This window comes from Diceros bicornis, chromosome 1 (assembly GCF_020826845.1).
Source record: "Diceros bicornis minor isolate mBicDic1 chromosome 1, mDicBic1.mat.cur, whole genome shotgun sequence".
Taxonomy (NCBI): Eukaryota; Metazoa; Chordata; class Mammalia; order Perissodactyla; family Rhinocerotidae; genus Diceros; species Diceros bicornis.
In genome coordinates, this window is record NC_080740.1 from 33667332 (window position 1) to 33691230 (window position 23899).

Here is a 23899-nt window from a genome sequence, read left to right on the forward strand (position 1 = left end):
TACCTTTTACTTACATCAGATATGATTTTTATATCTCTTTTTAAACATTTTTTTTTTTTTTTTTTTGGTGAGAAAGACCAGCCCTGAGCTAACATCCAATGCCAATCCTCCTCTTTTTGCTGAGGAAGATTAGCCCTGGGCTGACATCTGTGCCCATCTTCCTCTGCTTTATATGGGACGCCGCCACAGCATGGCTTGATGAGTGGCGCGTCAGTGCGCGTCCGGGATCCAAACCTGCAAACCCTGGGCCGCAAAAGTGGAGTGCATGCACCTAACCACTGCACCACCAGGCCGGCCCTGATTTTTATATTACATGATAATTACCTTTAAATTTATTACAGTACAGAAAACTTAATATCTGGAATCTAGTTTCTGTTATCCCAACCCTGAGATAATCTTTCCAAGGCTGACAGTGATCTCCAGATGGACAATTCCAAGGCTGACAGTGATCTCCAGATGGACAATTCCACTAAGAGTTTTTCAGTACTGATCTTACCTGATCCCTCTATAGTAACTGACTCTGCCTACCGTTGATACTGGCTCAACACAAGGTTGACATAAGGGAAACCATATTGTAGAAAAGAAACCATGTTGTAACTTTGAATGACCTTTGATTAACTAACCCAGACATGCTCTGAAGATTTTACGGCCCCTCCCAGCTGCTATAAGTCAATAACTTTGTTCTTTTGAGTTCCTTAGGAATGTGATGACCCCCAGGCAGAGAGTTTATGCTGATAGCCATCATCAATGACAACTGAAAGATCAGGGTATAGGGTGTTGCTCCAGTCTCTGATGCATACCCAGTAAAACAAAAGACTATCAGGAACTAAGACCAGATGTCTGCCCCCACTCAGAGACCAGATGCCTCCCTGACCTGGACACCAGCCCCTATATAACTGGCTTGTAATCTTTGTTCAGTAAGATAGTTCTTTTGCACGTTAGTCAGCCATCTTCCTCCTTGCTAGTAAGCTGTAATAAAAGCTTTCTCTTCTACCACCTTGCCTCTTGACTATTGGCATGTCTTGCAGTGGGCAGACAACCCCTACTTGGGTGGCAACACCATCACCTTCTAGAATAAGTGCCTTCTCTTTCATTTATCATGAAACTCCTCCCTTGGCTTGTCTCTCTACCTCTGTGAGGAATCCTAATCAGAATCCTGTATGGTGTAGTGGGTAAGTGTGCAAGTGCACGAATCAACAGCTTACTTTAAATTCTGGCTCCAGCACAGATTACATCTGTGTCACTATGCAAATTACTTAACTTCCAGGTGCCTCACTTTCCTCATCTAAATAGGGATTATAATGGTATCTCCTCTTAATGGTTCCTTACTATCCAAATGGAGAGTAATACTCATTACTTACTATTTGTTCTTTGTGTAATACTCTCCTAATTAATTGTGTAAATGTATTAAGTAATAAACACTTTAGACATAAAAATATTATATAATTAATACAATATATGGATTTAACTGATAATTGTTAAATCTGAGGTAAAAGTAAATGGGGATTCATTTACTAGTCTGCCAACTTTTCTGCATGATTGAAGTTTTTTATAATAAAGTATTGATTCATAATTACATAGATTTAATCAATTTCTTTTCAGCATTTAATTAAAAATCACAAGGCCACCATATACAACACCATATAGATAGACAGATAGATAGATAGATAGATATGATATATATCAGATTATCTCTAAATATTTAATCAACCAAAAAACAGACATAATATCTAGTATTACAATAACCAAAAGAATAACAGAACACTTTAAAGCTGCTTTTAAAATTGCTAATACAATTATTTAAATTAGTTTGTCATTTTCTTTTATTCTTATGCTTGTGGGGGATCAAAATTGGCCACCCCAAAATGTGTCTCTTGGCATGAGGATTATTTGGGTTGGTTACTTTTAAAAACTGTAGACATGGGAGAAGCTCTGAAAAGTAAAATTTACCCTTTGTAAGAGACATTTACATTTGTAAAGGAAATCTGCATTTGTAAATATAGCTCCCTCTCTACGAGGAAGAAGGGGGAGGATCTTATGTCTAGAAACTCTTATCAATACAGAAGGTGAGGACTTAAATCTGCATAATAACCTTACTCTTCTTTACTATGCTTTTCTGGTAATCTCCCATAGCTGACACCCCAACCCCACCTCCCAACATCCTCCTTTGTCTTTAGCTGAAGATAGTGTTTAAGATGAGAACCTCCACCATTTTGGTGAGTTACCCTGTTTTTCCTGGGTGTCTTCCATGTATACATGTTATAAAGCTTTGTTTAATTTTCTCCTGTTATTCTGTCTCATGTCAAGTTAATTTGTATCCCAGCCAGAAGGACCCAGAGGGTAGAGGATTTGTCTTCCTCCCACATGCTCATTCTTTCTCCCCAGAGTACCTACCTAAGGTTTTCCAAAATTTTACTTTTTATGCCTTTTTAGAGTTTCAACAATCTTAACTTACCGTATACAAAAAGAGATAAATTTTTAGACCATCCAAGATTACAGGATCTGGGTCAGTATGGGAAAATAAATTTATAGGGAAATCTCATCTATTAACATAGCTGCAAAAATTCTAAATAAAAGAAATAAGGAAACCAAATCCAAAAATACCAATAAAAAATAATTCATCATAACTAAGAAGGGTTAGTCTCAGAAGAGCAAGGATGATTTAATATTATAAAACCTATTATTACAGATCATAATATTGATGGAGTTAAGGCAAAAAGTAGGAAATATTTCTATATATACCAAAGAGTAAGTCAATTAAATCCAGTTACCATTCATGATTAAAAAAACAAAGAAAAAACTCTGCAAGCTAGGGATAGCAGTTTTCCTTAATTTAATAAAAGATATAGAGGAAAAACTAAAAGAAATATGAGAATTAACAATATAACTTTAAGAGTTTTATCTGAAAAGCCAAGAACAATATAAGGACATTTATATTGTTACTACTATTCACCATTTTATAGGCCGTCCTAGGCAACAAAAATATTTTAAAAAAAGACAAAAGAGGCATAAATATGGGAAAAGAGGGACAGTATATTTATTTGAAAAATATCTGAATAACAATCTCAGAAGAATCTGCACATACAAAAATAGATCACATACAATTAAAAAACGATTTGTGAGTAAATAGTTAATATAGAAAAATTAGTGATATGGGTTCCAGTGCCAGTAAAAAAAGACACAGATTTTGTCTTTAAAAGCAGCTTTGTAGGACTAACAAGGAAACTTGAAATCCAAAAAATTATGAGAGAAAAAACTCGGAACTAAGCCACTGGGAAAATGAAAGGCCAGTATGAACTGGTGTATATAGAGGTGGAGAAGTAGGTAGTCAGTCAGTGTGGCTCTTAGAAAATAAATTAGTAAAAAGTAGTTTAAGCTACGCTTTCTTAACTACTAGCAAGTCAAGTAGGCAACAAAAAGAAAATCAGCAAAAGTATAGAAGATTTAAACAATAACAATTAATGTGATGGACCAAATGAACACAAAGATATACTCATTCACTAGAGAATATGTGTTCTTCCCAAGCAAATAAGTACAATTTCTAAAAATTGATCACATTCTAGCCTAGAAAGCAAGTCTTAACAAATTACAAAGAGTAGGTAATCTACATGAGTAGATTATATTCCCTGACATCAAAACACAATTAAATTAGAAAATTATAGTGAAAAGATAAATCAACCCTCCATATTGGGGAAATAAAAAACCAAATTCTAAGTCAGCTGTGGTTCAAAAAAGAAATAACAACGGAATTTCAAAAATAGAACTAAATGATAAAAATATTACGTATAAAAACATATGAGGTACAACAAAAGTGGCACTTCAAAGGAAATGTTAAACACTTATCTAACAACAAAGAAGAGCTAAAAATTAATTAGCTAACATAATAAATGAGAAAAATAACAGCAAGATATACTCCCAAAAATGTGGAAGAGAATTCTTAAGAACAGAAATCAGTGATATACAGAACAAAATCTGAGAGAAAAGATCAACAAAGCCAATATGCTCAAAATCATTAGTCTTCAAAAATTCAAATTAGAACCACAATTAAATACTATTTCACTCTAAACTAGAATGGCTAACTTTTTAAAAATAACTGACAATACCAAGTGCTGTGAGGTGTGGAGCCATGGACTCTGATAGGAGTGAAAATAAGCTATAACCACTTTGGAAATCTATTTGCACCTTAGAAAGTTAATCATATACCTACTCCTTGACCCAGAAATTTCATTCCAAAAGAAATGAAAACATTGACACAAAAAGATGTGCACAAGTATGTTTATAGCAGTGTTATTCATAATAGTCCCAAACTGGAAACAACCCAAACATCCATCAGTAAGAGAATGGAAAAACAAATTGTGGTATGTTTATATACTAGGATTCTTCTCAGTATAAAAAACAAACTACTGCTACATGCAACAAAAGTCATACATTAAATAAAAAATATTAGATTGAGTGAAAGAAGCCAAACACAAAAGTGTACATACTGTATGATCCCGTATATACGAAGGTCAAGAACAGGCAAAACTATTAGATGGTGATGATCTATGGGAGGATGGGAGGTGGGGCTGGAGTAGTGATTGAATAGAAGGTGACATGATGGAAATGTTCTATATGGGGGGAATATATATATGTATGAAAACTCATTGTAGCAGATTGCATATCTCAAAACGGTACAACAATATCCCGCATACTGTATGTTGTTCTGCAATGTGCCCTTGCCACTCCTCCACGAAAGGTGGAGTCTAATTCACTCTCCCCACGAATCTGGGCTTAACCTAATGACTTGATTGACTGACAGAATGTGGCAGAAGTAACATTCTGGGACACAGGAGGCTAGACCATAAAAAAAGCCTTACAGTCTCCTCTTAAGTCTCCTGGGATGTTCTCTCAGAGTCCAGCCACCATGCTGAGAGGCCAACATCACATGGGAAGCCATGTATAAGGGCTCTGGTTGATAGCTCTAGCTGAGCACCCAGCCAGGCTTCCAGGTGGCAGCAAGCAGCACCTGCCAGCCATGTGAGTAAGCCGTTTGGGATGCCCAACCCAGTCAAGCCTTCAGAGGACTAGAGCCTCAGCTGACTTCTAACTGAAATCACAGGAAAGATCCCAAATGAGAATTACCCAGCTGCATACAATCAACTCCAGTACCATGAGAGTTTATAAAAAATTATTTAAGCTACTAAGTTTTAGAGTGGTTATTACCAGCAATAGATACTCAGAATACTCATTGAATTGTACAATGAATATTTGTGCATTTTTTGCAAATGTGCAAATTTTACCTCAATAAAAATAACATTATTAGAGAATATATTGTATTATAATTAGGTTTAGTGACATAGAAGTAAAAACAACAATGGCTCAGACAGGATAGATGTGTATTTCTCTCTGACGTTAAAAAATTTTTTTTAAATCTAAAGCTAGACAATTTAGGGTCTGTTTGGCAGCTTCACAGTCATAAGAAACCAAGGCTCCATCTAAATCTTCCTTTCATGGTCATTGTCAGGCCTCACCTTGTTTCTGGTTGTTCAACAGCTCATGTAGCATCAATTCATTGAGGAGGCACTATTGGTCGCTATGTGCCATTGATTCCCATCTTCAAAAGAACTATGTTAATCAAGTCTCCTTTTCACCCGTTCTGCCATTCTCTTAAGTCCGGGTGCCATTATCTTCGTCCTAGATTAATACAGTAACTTCTTATCTTCCAGTCTCCTTCTGATCTCTCTTCCTCTAGTCTCATCTTATACACGACTGCCTTTTCCAAACATAAACCCTCTGATCATTTCACTATTCCCCCAGGCCCCACCCTCTTGTTTAAGACTCTTAAATACAGCCCTACCACCAATGATAAACTCCAGACTCAGAGTAGGGACTATTCAGGTTGCTAGAGCATAAAGTTTGAGTACATGGTTTATAGTTATATCTATTGTGTTTTTTAAAAAATAGCTAATTATTTTACTTGCCATTACAAAGTTAAACTATATGTATCAGTTATAAATCTTAATTGCAAACATTTGGTGTAAAATATGTTGGAAACTAGATTACTTCATCCATTTTGGGGGCCTACACTTATATTATAAAACATCAATTGGACTATTTTACCAAGTGGCATGGGGGGAAAAGTAAAGAAATATAAAACCATGTCCCTTTTGGAAATAGTTAAAAGACTAAAATCTTTAATTTGTAAAAGAGAAGTATGAATGATGGAGTCTCATTGATGCTCTTAAGCATGAAGGCTTTATATATATATTTTTAAGAACTCCTCTCCCTGTTGGTTTGTACTTCTCTACTCTGAGGAGATATAAAGCATGAAAGGTTTTTTCTTCCTTTCTTGCTTGAATTTCTCCAAGGCAGAAAGCTGACCTGCCTGAAGTCACTGGCTCCTCCCCATCTCAAAAAAATAAAAACAAAAAACTAATCTCATTGAAGGGATGACACTGAGTGCCCTGAAGGGAGGGGAAAAGCTTCTGGAATTATGGAGAGAGAGATGTTTCCAGAGACTGGAAGGTAACACAGGTCATTCAGAGCCATCTTCTCTGTTGTAGTAGCATCCCCTGGAGATGATAGTATCATGAAAGAAATGTCTGGGTGCTGCATCTTGAGAGATCGGACCCCATAGCATAGCAGAGGCATAAAAATCTTCTCTCGGCCTAGTTGTGGCCCGGAAGAGGTATGCCAAAATAGAGGGGACCGTGTAGATGTGACAAGTGACCCAACGTCCCATGGTGCTCTCCAATGTTTTGTGATGCACAAGCACTCAGGACCTCTTTATAACCCCAGGGCAGGGGCAGGCCTAATAAAAACTAAGACTGAATATCCAACCAGTCAAGCAAAAGAGAGGCTTGCAATATACATAGTCAATTTAAAGAAAGTATAGAAATATTTCTCGCATACATAAATCCATCAACTACGATTCATAACTACTACATGTATTTTAACTTTGTAGTAGTAAATCAAATAATTGACATTTTTTCCAGAAATCATAAGTATAAATGTAATCCATAATTAATATGAAATAGCAATATTCAAAATATAAAAAACTGAAGTGTTTTTAATATTTACAGATGATTTAGAAAGCCTTGGACAATGAGGAAAATGAACTAAAAAGTACTATTAAAGTTGAAACAGGAACTATTTCCACTCATCTCTCATCAATCATTTATTTATTCATTTATTCAGGAAAATTACAATGAGCTGATACTTAAATGATAAAGTCTTATTCTGACTTAGTTAAATATCCTAAATCTCTTTTACTCACTGTGAAAGGATTTCGATCTAAAATGGAACCAGAGGTTATGGAATGGAGAATCTCATGCATGCGCCTCAGGCAAATGAAATTTAAGAACTGAGAGACTGATTTCTTGGAAATGCCTGACGTACAGAAAACTGGAACTTATTTCCTGACCAATGAACATCTGCCAAGAATCTCTCCCCGTCCTCAAGTCAATGAACTTACTATTCCCCAATAAACTCAATTTCTGGTAATTTGAGCTTGCCTCAGTTTACGACTTTAGCTAGGTTGACACTGACCATAGGAAGCTATTTGGCTTTGATGCAAACTACTAATTTGATGAATGGTTTGTGAAGGAATCACAAAAGTGGATATAATTGTTCGTGAATTCTTTTATAGGGTTTATGTTGTGTGCTAGTACTTTTTATTTATTTGCAACACTCAACATACAATATAAAATAAAGAAAACTATACACACACACACACTTACATATAAACTAGAAATAAAAAAAATGTTTTTGAACATTTTATATTTAGCAGTACCAACAAGTACACACATTATTCATTTTAAGGGGTTGTCATTTAGGAAATTCAGTTTGGTTCATTTTTCACAAAACTAAAAGTGCTAATAATGTTTGAGGTTCCTGTGTTTAGACATACAAAGATAATTAAAATATGGTCCCTTCCCTTAAGAAATTATAATCTAGAGAAAAAGGACTGGCCTGTAAACCAACATTTTTTATCACATTTCAAGATGCTGAATTCCATGATAGGACTCCAAGTGATTTTAGGGGAAAAAATTGACGAAGAAAAATACTTGAGCAATATCACATTTTATAAATGTATGACAAGATCTAGAGAATAGCCAAATTTAAATTTAAATATGAATAAGATATGTTTACACCTATCTGTCTCTTAATAGAATTCTTTGTCTATTTTGGCCCCAAGTTCAAAGAATATAAATATCTTTATCTAATGAGCAGAATACTTAAAATTTGAAAGTACTTCACACAATAGAATTCTTTCAGCCCCAAACCATCAAATAATATAGTGGTCTTTGTTCTTTTTGTAATTTAAAGCAAGCATAAATCAAAGTCTTTAGGTGGTTCCTGAAAGAGCAAAGAAATTAGAGAAAAAAATAGTTTCAAAGAAATCAAAGAAATAATGAAACAAAATTTCCTTACGCTGAAGAAAGATAAATTTTGGCTTGAGAGGGCCGAAAACCCAGCAAAACTATGAAGAGTAAGTGCAAATGACCAATAAACATATAAGATGATGCTAAACTTTCCAAATAAGTTACCTTTCCAAATAAGGGAAATGACTGATTTGTGCCTCACTAAACAAGATAGAATTGACCATGAAGAACTGAACATTGAACGTGAGGGTGAACATTCAGAAGATTGGCTATAGAAATTTACGAAGCTTCATGGTGTAAAATATTTGAATCTCTGTATGAAAAAATTTCTGCTGAAAATTACATTGATGAATTTTCTATGGTGATATCTGATGAGAATCTTCGTCCTGAACCTAATGAAACAGCTCTGTACTGGTGCCATGTCCTAGAAGAACATTGAACATGGCTAAGGAAAGGAAGCTCACAGGTTTTAAGGATACTAAGCATTGGTTGGCTGTTCTTAGGGTATTGATGCTACAGGATAAACTTGGCAGTAATTAGAAAAAGTCAATGTTCACAGCATATGAAGATACACACAATTTGTCTATACATCCCTAAGCAAACAAGGAAGTATGAATAGCCAGAGAAGTAGCTGAATGAGTTACTAGCTGAATGACAACGTCATACGAGGTGCATGAAGTCGTTACAGGCAATGTATACTAGAAGAAAACTGTAAAATTTATTCTTCTCAGACAACTGCTCTCTATACCCTCTCCTGGACTTCCTGTAGAAAATAATGTTTTCAGTATTTGCTCTCCCACCCCACATACAGCACACACAATGTAACATCTGCGAGAAACACCCAGGGCCATGAAATTTTATGTTCTATAAATAAAAGTATAAACTTGTCTTAACTGTAGGCTAGCTGCCACAGAGATCTAAGAATCCAAGAAGATCTGAATGAGTTCAGTCTTAATGATGCCATTAACATCATGTACAAATTTATGTGTGGACATATATTTCCAATTTTCTTGAGTATCTTCCTAGGAGCGGAGTTGCTGAACCATGTGGTAAGTCTATGTTTAACCATTTGAGGAACTACCAGATTGTTTGCCAAAGTGGCTGCATTATTTTACATTCTCACCAGCAGTGAACAAGGGCTCCATTTTTTCCACATCCTCACCAACACTTGTTACCTGTCTTTTTGATTACCAAACAACTGTTTGATATCCAAACAGATTTGAAGTGGTTTTGATTTGAATTTCCCTGATAGCCTACGATATTGAACATCTTTTCATGTGCTTATCAGCCATTTGTATATCTCCTTTGAAGAAATGTCTACTCAGATCTTCTGCCCACTTTTAATTGTGTTGTCTTTTTATTATTGAGTTGTAATGATTTTTATGTGTTCTAGATACAAATCCCTTATCAGATGTATGATTTGCAAAAATTTTCTCTCATTCTGTGGGTTGTCTTTTCACTTCCTTGATGATGTCCTTTGAAGCACTGATGTTTATGATTTTGTTGAAGTCCATTGGGTTTATTTTTTCTTTGGTTGTATGTGCTTTAGTTGTCATATCTAAGAAACCATTGCCTAAATCAAAGTCACAAGGACTTATGCCTATGTTTTCTTCTAAGGGTTTAGTTTTAGCTCTTACATTTAGGTCTTTGATCCATTTGAGTTAATTTTTATATACGATATGAGGTAGGATTCTAACTTCATTCTTTTGCATGTGAATATCCAGTTGTTCCAGAACCACTTATTAGAAAGATTTTTCTTTTCCCCATTGATTTATTTTAGCACCCTTGTCAAAATTCAGTTTACCGTAAACGTAAGTTTATTTCCGGATTCTCAATTCTACTGTATTCATCTATATGTCTGCCTTCAGGCCAGCACCACGCTGTCTTGATTACTGCAGTTTAGTAGTAATTTTTGAAATTGAAAAATGTGAGTTTTCCAACTTCGTATTTCTTTTCCAAGATTGTTTTATCTATTCCAGGTTCCTAGGTAGACTTGCCATATGAATTTTACGACCAGCTCGTCAATTTCTGCAAAGAGATCAGCTAGGATTTCATAGAGATTGTACTGAATCCGTAGATCAATCTGGGGAGCATTGCCATCTTAACAATATTAGGTGTTCTTATTCACGAGCATAGGATGTCTTTCCATTTATTTAGGTCTTCTTTAATCTCTTTCAACAGTGTTTTGTAATTTTCAGAGTATAAGTTTTGCACTTCTTTTGTTAAATTTATTCCTAAGTAGTTTATTCTTTTTGATGCTATTGTAAATGGACTTTTTCTCAGTTTATTTCCTTTTCAGTTTGCTAATTGCTAGTGTATAGAAATAAAACTGATATTTGTATATTGATTTTGTATACTGCAACCTTGCTAAATTTTTTTATTAGATCTAATAGTCTATTAGTGGATTCCTTAGCATTTTCCATATACAACATCATGCCACCTGTAAATAGAGATAGTTTTACATTTTAAAGAATCCTAATCCATTTGGTTTTGTGGAAATATAAGCAAAAATAAAGAGTACAGTATTTAGTTTAGAACAGTAATTCCCAAAATGTGTTTTGTGGAATATAGATTCTTGGGATGTAATTACCTCCTAAAAGCTTTTTGCTGTGAAATAAGTTTGGAAAACATTGCACTTGCCAAAATTAAATGGGTTTGCATACTGTAAGACTTCTCAGAGATGTTTATATGCTCGTATGCATGGCAAATCTCACTGAGTAGCAGTATGATTATAGTTTTTCCTAAATTTGACCAAGAAACCTTTAGAACAGTATTTCCAGAATCACATGCACAACACATTTTAGGAAATTCTAATTGATAGCACCGTAACTATTTACTAAGCATTTGTTTCCACCAGGCACTTTACTAGGAGCTCTGGATGGACAATGAACTTCAAGAGAGGAACACTTACCAAATTAATCAAGATAATGAAGGATTCTGGTAATGAATCAGATGTGTAATAAGAATATAGCATTACTCATCAAGATCATAAGGGTTCATACAGAATAGTTCTTACTGAAATAAAAATTTGATACTCACCTTGAACCTAAAATTTGTCAGCAGCATGAAAACAAACACTGTTTACACATTGAAGAGACATGTTTCAGCTCATGAAATGGCTCCAGCAAACTTGCTGGGTGCTGGACAGTTCGTCTGCAACCTGACGTAGATCTAGAATTTAAAAGAAAAAAAAGTTTTATTTATTTATTTTTTTTGTGAGGAAGATCAGCCCTGAGCTAACATCCGATGCCAAACTTTCTCTCTTTTCTGAGGAAGATTGGCTCTGGGCTAACATCCGTGCCCATGTTCCTCTACTTTACAGGGGATGCAGCCACAGCACGGCTTGACAAGCAGTGTGCCTTGTGAGCGTCTGGGATCGGAACCTGCGAACCCCAGGCAGCTCAAGCGGAGCGCGCGCACTTAACAGCTGAGCCACAGGGCGGGCCCTGAAAAAAAAGGTTTTAATATTAATCGCTAATTATTCTTTTTAAGCTTGAGTTAAAACAAGGTTGGAAAACTAAAAAACACTTTAAAAAAACTTTAAAAACACATTAAAAAACAATTTCTGAGAAGCTAGACAATATGTAAATTATAGCAAGCCTTTGGATAGGTAACTTGCATTAGGGAGTATAACATTTAGCTATAACCTTAAGGAGCAAAGGATGATTTTGCCAAAGACCACCAAAAAGAAAGAGCCCACTCAGAAATAATATTGAGATAAGGTAACTAAGGGAATCCTACCATGGCCTTAGCCCCTCCTAGAAATTTTTCCTAACGGAAACTTGTACCTTTTTCTCAAGACTAATTGCCTTCAAAAATCCTTTTATTTCACATCCTCAAGGCACCTCCCCCTGCAACACACACACACTTCTCCAAATTTTTTAACTTTCTCTTTTGAAGTCCAAAAGAGTGTGCGTACAAAAAAAAGGTGCGGTCGGGGGGTGCAATTTCACCAACTGTAGAAGGACTTGAAAACTGTCCAGCGAGGCAAGCGGGCCTCTGAATTAAGCGTTGCCAGAGAACAAGCGAGTCGGAGACCAGAGAAAATTAAAAGAATTCCCCCACTGATAGCAATAAGAAAGTTCTCCCACCTCCTTTCGTCTCCCCAGCAAAAGGCTATTTCCCTGTCAAATAACCTAGTTATTTTCTCCCTTCATGCCCTCACAGGAGTGTTTCCACACCCGACCGCTTAGACCCTTAGGAGGAGGCGGGATGGCGGGCCGGGGCCGGGGCGCGCGTACTACAGGCTTCTTCTAACAGCCAGAGCTGTGGATCCCTACGAAAGAAGGCTCAGTGCTTCCATTTGTGGATCTCTGTGGGTCTCCCGGTTGCCCCGGGATGGTAGATGTGGCCATAACCTTAGTTCTCAAGTCATCAGAAGCAGAACCTAGTAATCACTCACCGCGGCACGCAGGGTCGCTGGGGACCGAGACTGGTTGCCAAGGACGCTCTGGGAGTCGCTCTTAGAGCCAGAAGGTTGTCCTTTTAGAGTCTCCTGACGAGGGCTTAGCCAATCAGGACCTGCAAATGCAATTCCACACTCCCTTCCTCGCCTTCACCACATTTGTGTTCAGTTTCGAACGAATAGATGCAATGATGTGTGAAAGACCTTTGTTAGCTTTAAAATACAATCATAAAGCACTTAGCAGTGATTCTTTTTACATACTGTGCGTACGTTGGATATCCCGCCAGTAGCTGCGGCAAGAAGCGGCTCGGCGGTGCGTTAGTCTCTCCTCAACGTCCACACGCCTCGTCTAAAGCCTCGCCCGCCTCACCCCCCAAATCTATAAAAAATAAAAATAAAAACAGCATGCTTGCTACACAAATGTGGCTATGTCTTTTAATCAGATTGCTGTTTGTAAACTCGTTTTACATAGAAGAAGTAGACTCCTGCCAGTGTCCTCTGCAATTAAGATAATGGGAAAACAAAGCATCTAGGGTGTTTTGTATGTACTAACCACTAGGGGGCAAATTTAAACGCAAAGAATTGCCTATCTTTAAATATAGTATCCAATAAAATTATCTGACTTAAATCCTTATAAAATTTCTTAGCTACCAATGGGCGAGCTACTTCAAATATTCTACAAACGTTCACAAGTGTTTTACCATGTGTAAGAGCAATTCTGGTTAAATTCAAAGCTAATGTACAGGGATTGTCCTGGTGAAATAAATTGCATTAAAAAATTAAGAACTTGAGAACTTAACTGATGTAAACTTGAAATACATCAATCCTGAATTATTCCTGTTCATAATAAGAAACAAATAAGTCTTTTAATTTTCTTTTAGACATTTAAAACAGAAATTGTAGATCCAAACCCATAGAATGTACAACATCAAGAGTGAACTCTAGGGGCCAGCCAGGTGTTGTAGTGGTTAAGTGCGCGCCCTGCACTGCGGGGATCCCTGGTGCGCACTGATGCACCGCTTGTCAAGCCATGCTGTGGTGGCATCCCATATAAAGTGGAGGAAGATGGGGACAGATGTTAGCCCAGGGCCAATCTTCCTCAGCAAAAAGGGGAGGATTGGCGACAGATATTAGCTCAGGGCTAATCTTCCTCACATACACAGAAAAGAGTGAACTCTAATATAAACTATGGACTTGGGTTATTATGATGAGTCAATGTAAGTTCGTCAGTTGTAATAAATGTACCACTCAGGTTGAGGATGTTGATAACGGTGGAGGCTATGTATGAGTGGGGGCAGTAAGTATATGGGAAATCTCTGTGCCTTCTTCTTAATTTTTCTGTGAACCTAAAACTGCTCCTAAAAATTAATAATAAAGACTAAAATTCATAAATTTTTTAAAATAATAAAGTTTAAAAAAAACAAATTACAGTATCTGATCCCAGGCTTTGCCAAAACACACCTCTCCTAATAGATCAGTAAGTTGAGGGTAAGAACAAAAGTGAAATTGAGAAAAACTGTAAGAGAGAGAACAAAAATATAAACAAGATTTAAAAATTAGTAGGGGGAAAAAATCTCCTTGATCCAAAAAAAAAAAAAAAAAGACTTGAGACAGCAAATCAAAACTGCTTGCCATATTCCAGATAAAATGAATATGGAAAGACTGCCGCACTTAAAAATAGCTTGGTGGGGTTTATATAAAATTTATTTCAAGACATCTAGGAAAAAATGTTAAAAGCATGAAAAATTCAAACTGTTAAACGTTACTCACAAAGGAATAAAAAGCAGGTTAGCTAAAAAATTCATCTCCATAATATAAAAATCCGTTGATTCTACAGAGCATTTAGAGAGAAAAGTAGCTACCCGTGAATTCTATAGAGAAGACAACTAAAGGACATGTTTATAAAAGGAAGAATTCACAAATTCTTCCCCTACTCCTGCTACGCTTTAAGATTAAACCACTCAAAATAAACCACTCAAAAGCAGATCGCTTAGACATTCACCAAAACTAAGAACTCAAAAATGTAGAAGTCGTGATCGGAAAGAATGGATGTTGAGCTCTGAAACCAGATATACCTAAATGATTCATTTTCCCTTGGCCACCAAATGGAATGGCAAAAACAAATTTGAAAAAGATGATATGTTTATAGCTTTTATAATCCAAGTTAAAATAATGAAGTGTGAGAAAGCAGTGGGGACGTTTCTCAATTTTCATAAAGGAGTGTAAAATAAAGATGTTCCACTATTGTGGGGTGAGGGAATTCAGTTAGATCCTCGACTCACACTATACACTAAATGACGCATCTCAACGAGTAGAAATATATAACATATTTTTGGAAGAGAACACTTAGTGCCTTAAATACAGACCTCAGCAAATAGAAAACCATGAATTCTTGAAGGAAATATTTCATAGAATAAGAAAAATAAAACTAACCTCTTAATGTTACCATATAAATTGTATGCAAGTACACTTCAAAGCCCAAAATATGTGTGTGTGTGTGTGTGTGTGTGTGTGTGTGTGTTAGGAGAGTGAGAGTGAAGAATGAAATGGTTTTAAAGTTCATTTGGAAGTATAAATGGCATATTAGCCAAGAAAATTCTGAAAAAGAAGCAAGTGTAGGAGGGTTTGGCTTACTACATATTAAAACTTACTGTGAAAACTGTTTAGTGGTGCATGTATATTTTGGAAATAAAATATTTAAAATATTTTAAAATTCCATCCTTGAAAATGGTATATAGTTGCCTCATAGTACCTAATACAATGACTTGCATGTAGTAAGTGCTTAACAAATATTTCTGGGTGAATTCTTGAATAAAAATGTAGATGATTTTATTTTATCCCGTGAGCTGAATTCATTGTGTCAGAATTTCTAAGTAAAATATTAATATAAATGGACGACCTGCTTGTTCTGTACTTTTGTTTAGCAGGTCATATCATTCTGTGCCACCTCTTGAAAACTGTCAAAATAGTTAACTATTCTTCACTTGTATTTTGACTCAAGTCTAACTGAATAATGGCTGGACTTTTAAAAATATTTATTACATTATTTCACGATTATAAATATTTTTATCATGATTCTTTTCAAGTAAAACTAACCCTTCAAATCTGCTAAAGAAGAAAGTCAAAAAATTAATCTATATTATTCTATTAAGAATTGTGTGAAAATTTTCCTGATTATTAATTTTTGGTGCCTATAATATCTTCTATCCATTAATTGTTATATAATGGTTTAATCATGGTGATTTTAAAATATGAAGACAAGTTGTTTGATAATCCTCACTTCTAAAGATGGAGCCAAAGCCCTTCCCCTTGAGTGTGGGGTTCAGTTTAGTGACTCACTTCTACAGAATAGACTGTGGTAGAAGTGAGGAGGTGGGATTAGGTCATAAAAGATGTGTGGCTTCCTCCTTGCTCTCTCTCGGATCATTTGCTCTGGGAAGAAGACAAGTGTCATGTCATGAGGCCACTCAAGATATTCTATGGAGAGCTCCATATAGCAAGGAATTGAGACTTCCTGACAGCAAACCAGCAAGAAAAGGAGGCATTCTTTCCATAATTAGCTGAGTGAGATATCTTGGAAGTGGATCCTCCAGTCCCAGTCAAACCCAGTTGAGTCTAAAATGACTGTACCCCATGTTGAAGTCTTGAATGAAACTTCATGAGAGACTCTGAGCCAGAACCACTCATCTAAGCCATTCCCAAATTCTTGAACTACAGAAACTACGAGATAATAAACGTTGCTTTAAGCTGCTTGATTTCGAGGTAATTAAGCCCCAACAGGTAACTAACACAAATATTATACTGTTATTCTCATACAATGCATATTGGCCACTCTTTTTAAACGTTAGAGAGAATTACATGTTTTATTTTCGGTGTTATGAGTTTCTCAAACTAGTTTGAAGCTAAACACTCTGGACCATTTCAGCATCATTATTTTGGAAAGATTTTGAAGAAATATAGGATGGCAGGACTTTGATAGTGCACTAAAGACTGCTGCTTAAATGTTATGAACAGATTGAGTAATCTGGAAAGATCTTTATTGCTGTGTCCCATAACTTAATCTATTCTATTGATTTTTTCCTAAAATAAGTTTTATTCTTAGCAAAAACAAAAACAAAAACAACTTATTTTGGAACAAGCAGAAAATGCAAAGAAAAAAATAAAACCCATATCAAACCTACACCCAGACATAACATAATTTTATCATTTTGGCATATATCTTTTTATTGTGTGTAAATCTTGACTATTATTTTTACAAAAGTGAAATCATACTGTAATGTTTTTAATTTAATGTAAACATTTTCACTTGTCATTTAATATCCATCTCTAATTTGATCTTTAAACATGCTGACTCTGGCTCTTCTCACCTCCTTCACCACTATCACTCTAGCTCAAATTGCCACTATCTCTCACCTCAGCAGCTTGCAATGGCCTTCTAAGTAGAGGAGACTTCCACTTTTTCCCCATACAGAAGCCAGGTTGATCCTTCTGAAACATCATTAAGGTCACCTCACTTCTCTACTCTTGAAAAAACCTAAATTCTTGTCCATCACCTAGAAGGCCCTGCAAAATGTGGCCCCGACCCTCCTTTCAGCTCTCAGTAAGCTCTTGCTCACTGGCTATCTAGCTTGTCATCAGGACCTTACATTTAGTTTTGCCTTGAAAATTTTTCCCCCAGTTGTTCACACATGGCTCACTCATTCACTTCATTTAGGTCTTTTTAAAGATCACTTCCTCAGAGAGGACTTCCTTGACTACCCAATCTAAAAACTCTGCCTCTATCATTTAATTTTTTTATATAATACATGTCATTGTCATTATCTGACATTGCATTATATGTTTGTTTCATTGTTTGACATGATATATTTATCTGTTATTTGTCTCCCAACTAGAATGTCAGTTTCAACAAAGCAGGGACTGCTTCTGGCTTATTTATCACTCTCCCCTCATTGCTTTGAACAGTACCTGGCACAGGTAGGTTCTCAATAATTACATCTTGATTAAAGGACCATACGGGTGTACTATTTTAATCAATAATTAATGAATAATAATTACTTGATATTTAGAATTATGACAATTTTTCCTATGATGAGCAATTATGTCACGAACATGTGCATAAGGAAATATATGCATCCTATATTTGTTTCCTAAGATTTAGGAGTCAAAAGTTATGATCATTTTTACGGTTTTTGATACATATTGCCAAACTGCCCTGCATCAAAAAGTTGTTATATTTTACACCACTCCAGAAATGAATGAGAGCTACTTTCTTCTCACCTTGCATGACAATATATATTTCCCTTTTAAAAATTGTCATTTTGGGGCCAGTCCAGTGGTGCAAGCAGTTAAGTGCACGCACTCCTCTTTGGTGGCCCGGGGTTCGCAGGTTCAGATCCCGGGTGCGCACCGACACATCGCTTGTCAAGCCATGCTGTGGCGGCGTCCCATATAAAGTAGAGGAAGATGGGCATGGATGTTAGCTCAGGGCCAGTCTTCCTCAGCAAAAAGAGGAGGATTGGCAACGGATGTTAGCTCAGGGCTGATCTTCCTCACAAAACAAGAAAAAAAATTGTCATTTTTTTTTATAGGGGAAAGATAGTTATTATTTAAATTTGCCTTTCTTCAATTACTAGAGGGCAGATATTTGTTCATATAATTATTATCCATTTGCATTTCTTTTTTTTATGAATTGCCTCTTCATGTTCTTTGTTCATATTTCTACTGATTTTCTCTTATTCACTGTTAAGAGCTCTCTTCACGATAAAGTAATCCCTTGTCTAAATCATGTTAAAATGTAATTTTTCCCAGTTTGTGATTTGTCTTTAAATTTTTATTACTGTTTTTCCATTTTTGTTTTCTCTGTAGAAATTTAAACTTTATATCATCAAATTGATTAGTCTTTCCCTACATGGCTTTTGACTTTGCCATCACTTTTAGAAAGTTTTCCAGGATGGTGTCAAGATGGCGGCATAGGCGGACTCTGAACCCACCTCCTCCCATGGACACAACAAATTTACAACTACTCTTGGAACAATTACCCCTGAGAGAGAACTGAAAATTGGATAAAAAGAACTCCTGCAACAAGGACAGTGCTGACTGAGGTGGAAAAAGCAGAAATTCCTTTCTAGAGAGAAGAAAGCCACCTTCACAAGCTGCAGCACTTCATGGCCGGCTGGGGGCAACCCTAAGGTACAAACCCTTCCCTGGAGGAGTAGGGGATTTGAGCAGGGGAGCATTACAGCTATAAGCAGCTTTTGGACTCAGCACAACTGAGGTGAGTGTCATAATATCTGGCTTTGCTGGCTACTAACAAGAATGAGGAATACCCCCAGAAAAGCTATTAGACATAAGGGAGAAAAAGCATGCTTTTAAAGGGCCCATGCACAAATTCACCCATTTTGGAAAGCAACCTAAAATCACCAGAAAGAAAGGTGCACAGTCCTTTGGCAAAAAGAGACTCACCTGATAGGCTCTGGGTGCATATCAGTAAGAGATGAGACCTCTCCAGGGACTGAGACATTAGCAGCAGCTATTATTGTGACCTACTACAAGCGTGCTGACAAAGACACTGGCAGATGCCATTGGAGATTTTCCCCTGGCCTGTTAGCCCAAGGTCTGCCCCACTCACTAGAGCACCAATTTAATCCAGCTCAGCCAGGGCAGGCAGCCTGCCCTAGGGACTGGCCCCACTGAACAGCAAGACCTCAGGCAACTTGTGGGCCCACATAGGTGGGGTGCCTGGAACCTCTACAGCTGGGGGAGTGGGTCCACCTCTGTGGGGCAGGATGTGCATGAGGAGCAGGTGGAGTGTGTGTGGGGGGGGCATTGGTGGAGTGTGTGGTGCCTCTGCAGTGGGGCAACTGGGTCTGCTTCAGTGGGTCGGAGCACACACACAGGGAAGGACTCTGTTGACAGTGTGTGTTGCCCGGTGGGTGGTGGGGCTTGTCAGTTGCAGCAGACTTGTGCTTCTCAAACAGCCACATAGGGGATTGGACCCACCTTCCAAATCCTGAAACAATTCGGTGCTCCCATGCCTTGGGCTGGCTCCACTCAGCTGCAATCCTTAGAGAGCTGATAACAGCCTTGCAGGCCAGAGGCCTACAGCAATTGTAAGCCCCTGAGCCTAGCAACCAGCCATGTTGGGGGCCTACTCATTTAACAGAAAAACTGCAACAAGATGTGCTATTAGACCTTGCAGCCAACAGTGCTGGGGCTCCCTACACCTGATAAAGTGACTGAAGGGTCCATAGCAGCCACATGCAACTGAGCATTACAACCAGCCAGCCAGGGGAACAGTCTAGCCTCCCCAGGCACAAACAGCAAGAACAACTCTGCCACAACAGAAGAACACACGTCGCCCACACAGGGGACACTCCTGGAATATTTGGAACTGGTGATGAGAGGGACGCACAATGCTGTGCCTCATAAGGCATCTCTTACGTAAGGCCACCTCTCCAAGATTGGCAGATGTAGCTGGCCTAACTAATACATAGATATAAGCACAGAGAAAGAGGCAAAATGAGGCAACAGTAAGCGAACAGGACAAAATCTCAGAAAAAGAGGAACAGAAATAATCTACCTGACAAAGAGTTCAAACAAAAAGTCATAAAGATGCTCACTGACCTTGGGAGAAGAAAGGATGAACTCAGTGAGAACTTCAACAAAGAATTGGAAAATATAAAAAAGAACCAATCAGAAATGAAAAATACAATAGTGGAAGTGAAAAATTCACTAGAGGGACTCAAAAGCAGAGTAGATGATACAGAAGAATGGATAAGTGAGCTGGATGAAAGACTAGAGGATATTATCCAAGCTGAACAGATAAAAGAAAAAAGAATTAAAAAGAGTGAGGATAGTCTTAGTGACCTCTGGGACAATATCAAACACACTAACATCTGTATTATAGGTGTCCCAGAAGGAGAAGAGAGAGACAAAAGGGCAGAGAATCTATTTGAGGAAATAATAGCTGAAAATTTTCCTAATGTAAGGAAGGAAACAGATATCCAGGTACAGGAAGCACAGAGAGTACCAAACAAGATAAATTCAAAGAGGCTCACACCAAGACACATTATAAATAAAATGTCAAGAATTAAAGATAAAGTGAGAATCCTAAAAGCTGCAAGAGAAAGGTAACAAGTTACATACAAAGGAAGCCCCATAAGGCTATCAGCTGACTTCTCAGCAGAAATCTTACAGGCTAGAATGGAGTGGCATGAAATATTTATAGTGCTGAAAGAAAAAACCTACAGCCAAAATACACTACCCGGCAAGGTTATCATTCAGAATGGGAGGAGAGATAAAGAGTTTCCCAGACAAGCAAAAACTAAAGGAGTTTATCACCAAGAAATCAGGCTTACAAGAAATGCTAAAGGGACTTATTTAAGTGGGAAAGAGAAGACCACAAAGAGGAATAAGAAAATCATACAAAAAAAAGCGCAATAAAATATATAGTAAAGGTAGCAGATCAATCACCTATGAAGGTAATATGAAGGTCAAACCACAAAAGTACTGGGGCTGGTCTGGTGGCATAATGGTTAAGTTTCCACCCTCTGCTTTGGCGGCCCAGGGTTCGCAGGTTTGGGTCCTGGGTGCGGACCCACTCACTGCTTAACAAGCCAGGCTGTGGCAGGTGTCCCTCATAGAAAGTAGAGGAAGATGGGCACAGATGTTAGCTCAGGGCCAATCTTCCTCACCAAAATAAAAAAGCCAAAGGACCTAAAATTATCTATTTCTGTGATAAGAAGGTAACAGATACACATGCACAAAAAAAGAGGTTAGATATGATATCAAAAACATAAAATGTGGGAGGAGGGGAGTAAGAGTAGAGCTTTTAGTAAGAGGTCAAATTAAAGAGACCATCAACTTAAGGTAGATTGCTATATACATAGGTTATTATATATGAACCTCATGATAATCACAAACCAGTAATCTATAATAAATACACAAAAAATTAAGAGACAAGAACCCAAAATAATAATAAGAAAGCCATCAAATCACAAGGGAAGAGAGCAAGAGAAGAAGAAAGGAACAGAGAAGAACTACTAAAACACCCAGAAAAAAGTAACAAAATGGCAATAAGTACATACTTATCAATAGCTACTTTAAATGTCAATGGACTAAATGCTCCAATCAAAAGGCATAGGGTGGCTGATTGGATAACAAAACAGGACCCACATATATGCTGCATAGAAGAGACATACTTCAGACCTAAAGACACTCACAAACTGAAAGTGAAGGATGGAAAAAGATACTTCATGCAAATGGCAAGGAAAAGAAAGCTGGGGTAGCAATACTTATATCAGAAAAAACAGACTTTAAAACAAAAACTGTAACAAGAGACAAAGAAGGGCACTACATAACGATAAAGGGAACAATCCAACAAGAGGGTATAACACTTGTAAATATCTAAGCACCCAACATAGGAGCACCTAAATATATAAAGCAATTATTAACAGACATAAAAGGAGAAATAGAGAGTGACACAATAATAGTAGGGGATTTTACCACTCCACATACACCAATGGATAGATCATCAAAACAGAAGGTCAATAAGGAAAGATTGGCCATAAATGACACATTAGACCAGATGGACTTAGTAGGTATATACAGAACATTCCATTCAAAAACCGCAGAATACACATTCTTTTCAAATGCACGTGCAACATTCTCCACTATAGATCACATATTAGGCCACAAAACAAGTCTCCATAAATTTAAGAAGACTGAAATAATACCAAGCATCTTTTCTACCACAATGCTGTGAAACTAGAAATCAGCTGCAGGAAGAAAATCAGAAAAGACACAAATATGTGGAGATTAAACAAAATGCTATTGAACAACGATTGGGTCAAAGAAGAAATCAAAGGAGAAATTAAAAAATATCTGGAGGCAAATGAAAAAGAAAATATGACAAGCCAAAATTTATACGATACAGAAAAAGTGGTTTTAAGAGGGAAGTTTATAGCAATACAGGTCTCCCTCAACAAACAAGAAAAATCTCAAATAAACAATCTAATAGTGCACCTAAAGGAATTGGGAAAAGAAGAACAAAGAAAGCCCAAAATGAGTAGAAGGAAGGAAATAATAAAAATCAGAGCATAAATAAATGAAATAGAGACTAAAAAAAAAAAATAGAAAAATCAATGAAGCCAAGAGCTGGTTCTTTGAAAAGATAAACAAAATTGACAAACCTTTAGCTAGACTCACCAAGAAAAAAAGAGAGAAGGCGCAAATAAATAAAATCAGAAATGAAAGAGGAGAAATTACAGCGGACACCTCAGAAATACAAAAGATTGTAAGACAATACTATGAAAAGCTATATGCTAACAAATTGGACAATCTAGAAGAAATGGATAAGTTCTTAGAATCATACAACCTTCTAAAACTGAATCAAGAAGAAATAGAGAATTTGAATAGACCAATCAACAGTAAGGAGATCAAAACAGTAATCAAAAACCTCCCCAAAATAAAAGTTCAGGACCAAATGGCTTCCCTAGTGAATTATAACAAACATTCAAAGAAGACATAACAGCTATCCTTCTCAAACTCTTCCAAAAAAATTGAGGAAGAGGGGAAGTTTCCTAACTCATTTTACAAAGCCAACATTATCCTGATACCAAAACCAGACAAGGACAACACAAGAAAGAAAATTATAGGCCAATATCACTGAACATCTATGCAAAAATCCTCAACAAAATACTAGCAAATCAAATAGAACAATACATTAAAAAGATCATACACTATGGTCAAATGTGATTTATTCCAGGGATGCAGGGATGGTTCAACATCCACAAATCAATCAACACAATACACCACATTAACAAAATGAAGAATAAAAATCACATGATCATCTCAATAGATGCAGAAAAAACATTTGACAAGTGACAGCATCCATTTATGATAAAAACTCTGAATAAAATGGGTATAGAAGGAAAGTACCTCAACATGATAAAGGCCATATATGACAAACCCACAGCTAATATCATTCTCAATGGAGAAAAACTGAAAGTTATCCCTCTGAGAACAGGAACTGGAGAAGGATGCCCACTTTCCCCACTATTATTTAACATAGTATTAGAAGTTCTAGTCAGAGCAATCAGGCAAGAAAAAGAAATAAAAGGGATCCAAATTG

At 36.8% G+C, this 23899-nt stretch overlaps 1 protein-coding gene across 2 annotated transcripts in view; it reads right to left on the reverse strand.

Moving 5' to 3' along the window:
* The window catches only part of TMEM232 (transmembrane protein 232), a 185775-nt gene extending 172729 nt beyond the window's left edge, over window positions 1–13046 (reverse strand). The window contains exons 1-2 of one of the 2 annotated variants that reach the window (XM_058538321.1): window positions 12766–13046; window positions 11403–11523 (exon numbers count right to left, since the gene is read on the reverse strand). The gene's annotated coding sequence lies outside the window, so the exon portion shown is untranslated. Of the gene's footprint in view, window positions 1–11402; window positions 11606–12765 lie in introns of those variants that run through there. The other variant, XM_058538327.1, reaches the window with a different exon arrangement.
* Window positions 13047–23899: the final 10853 nt, after the last annotated feature.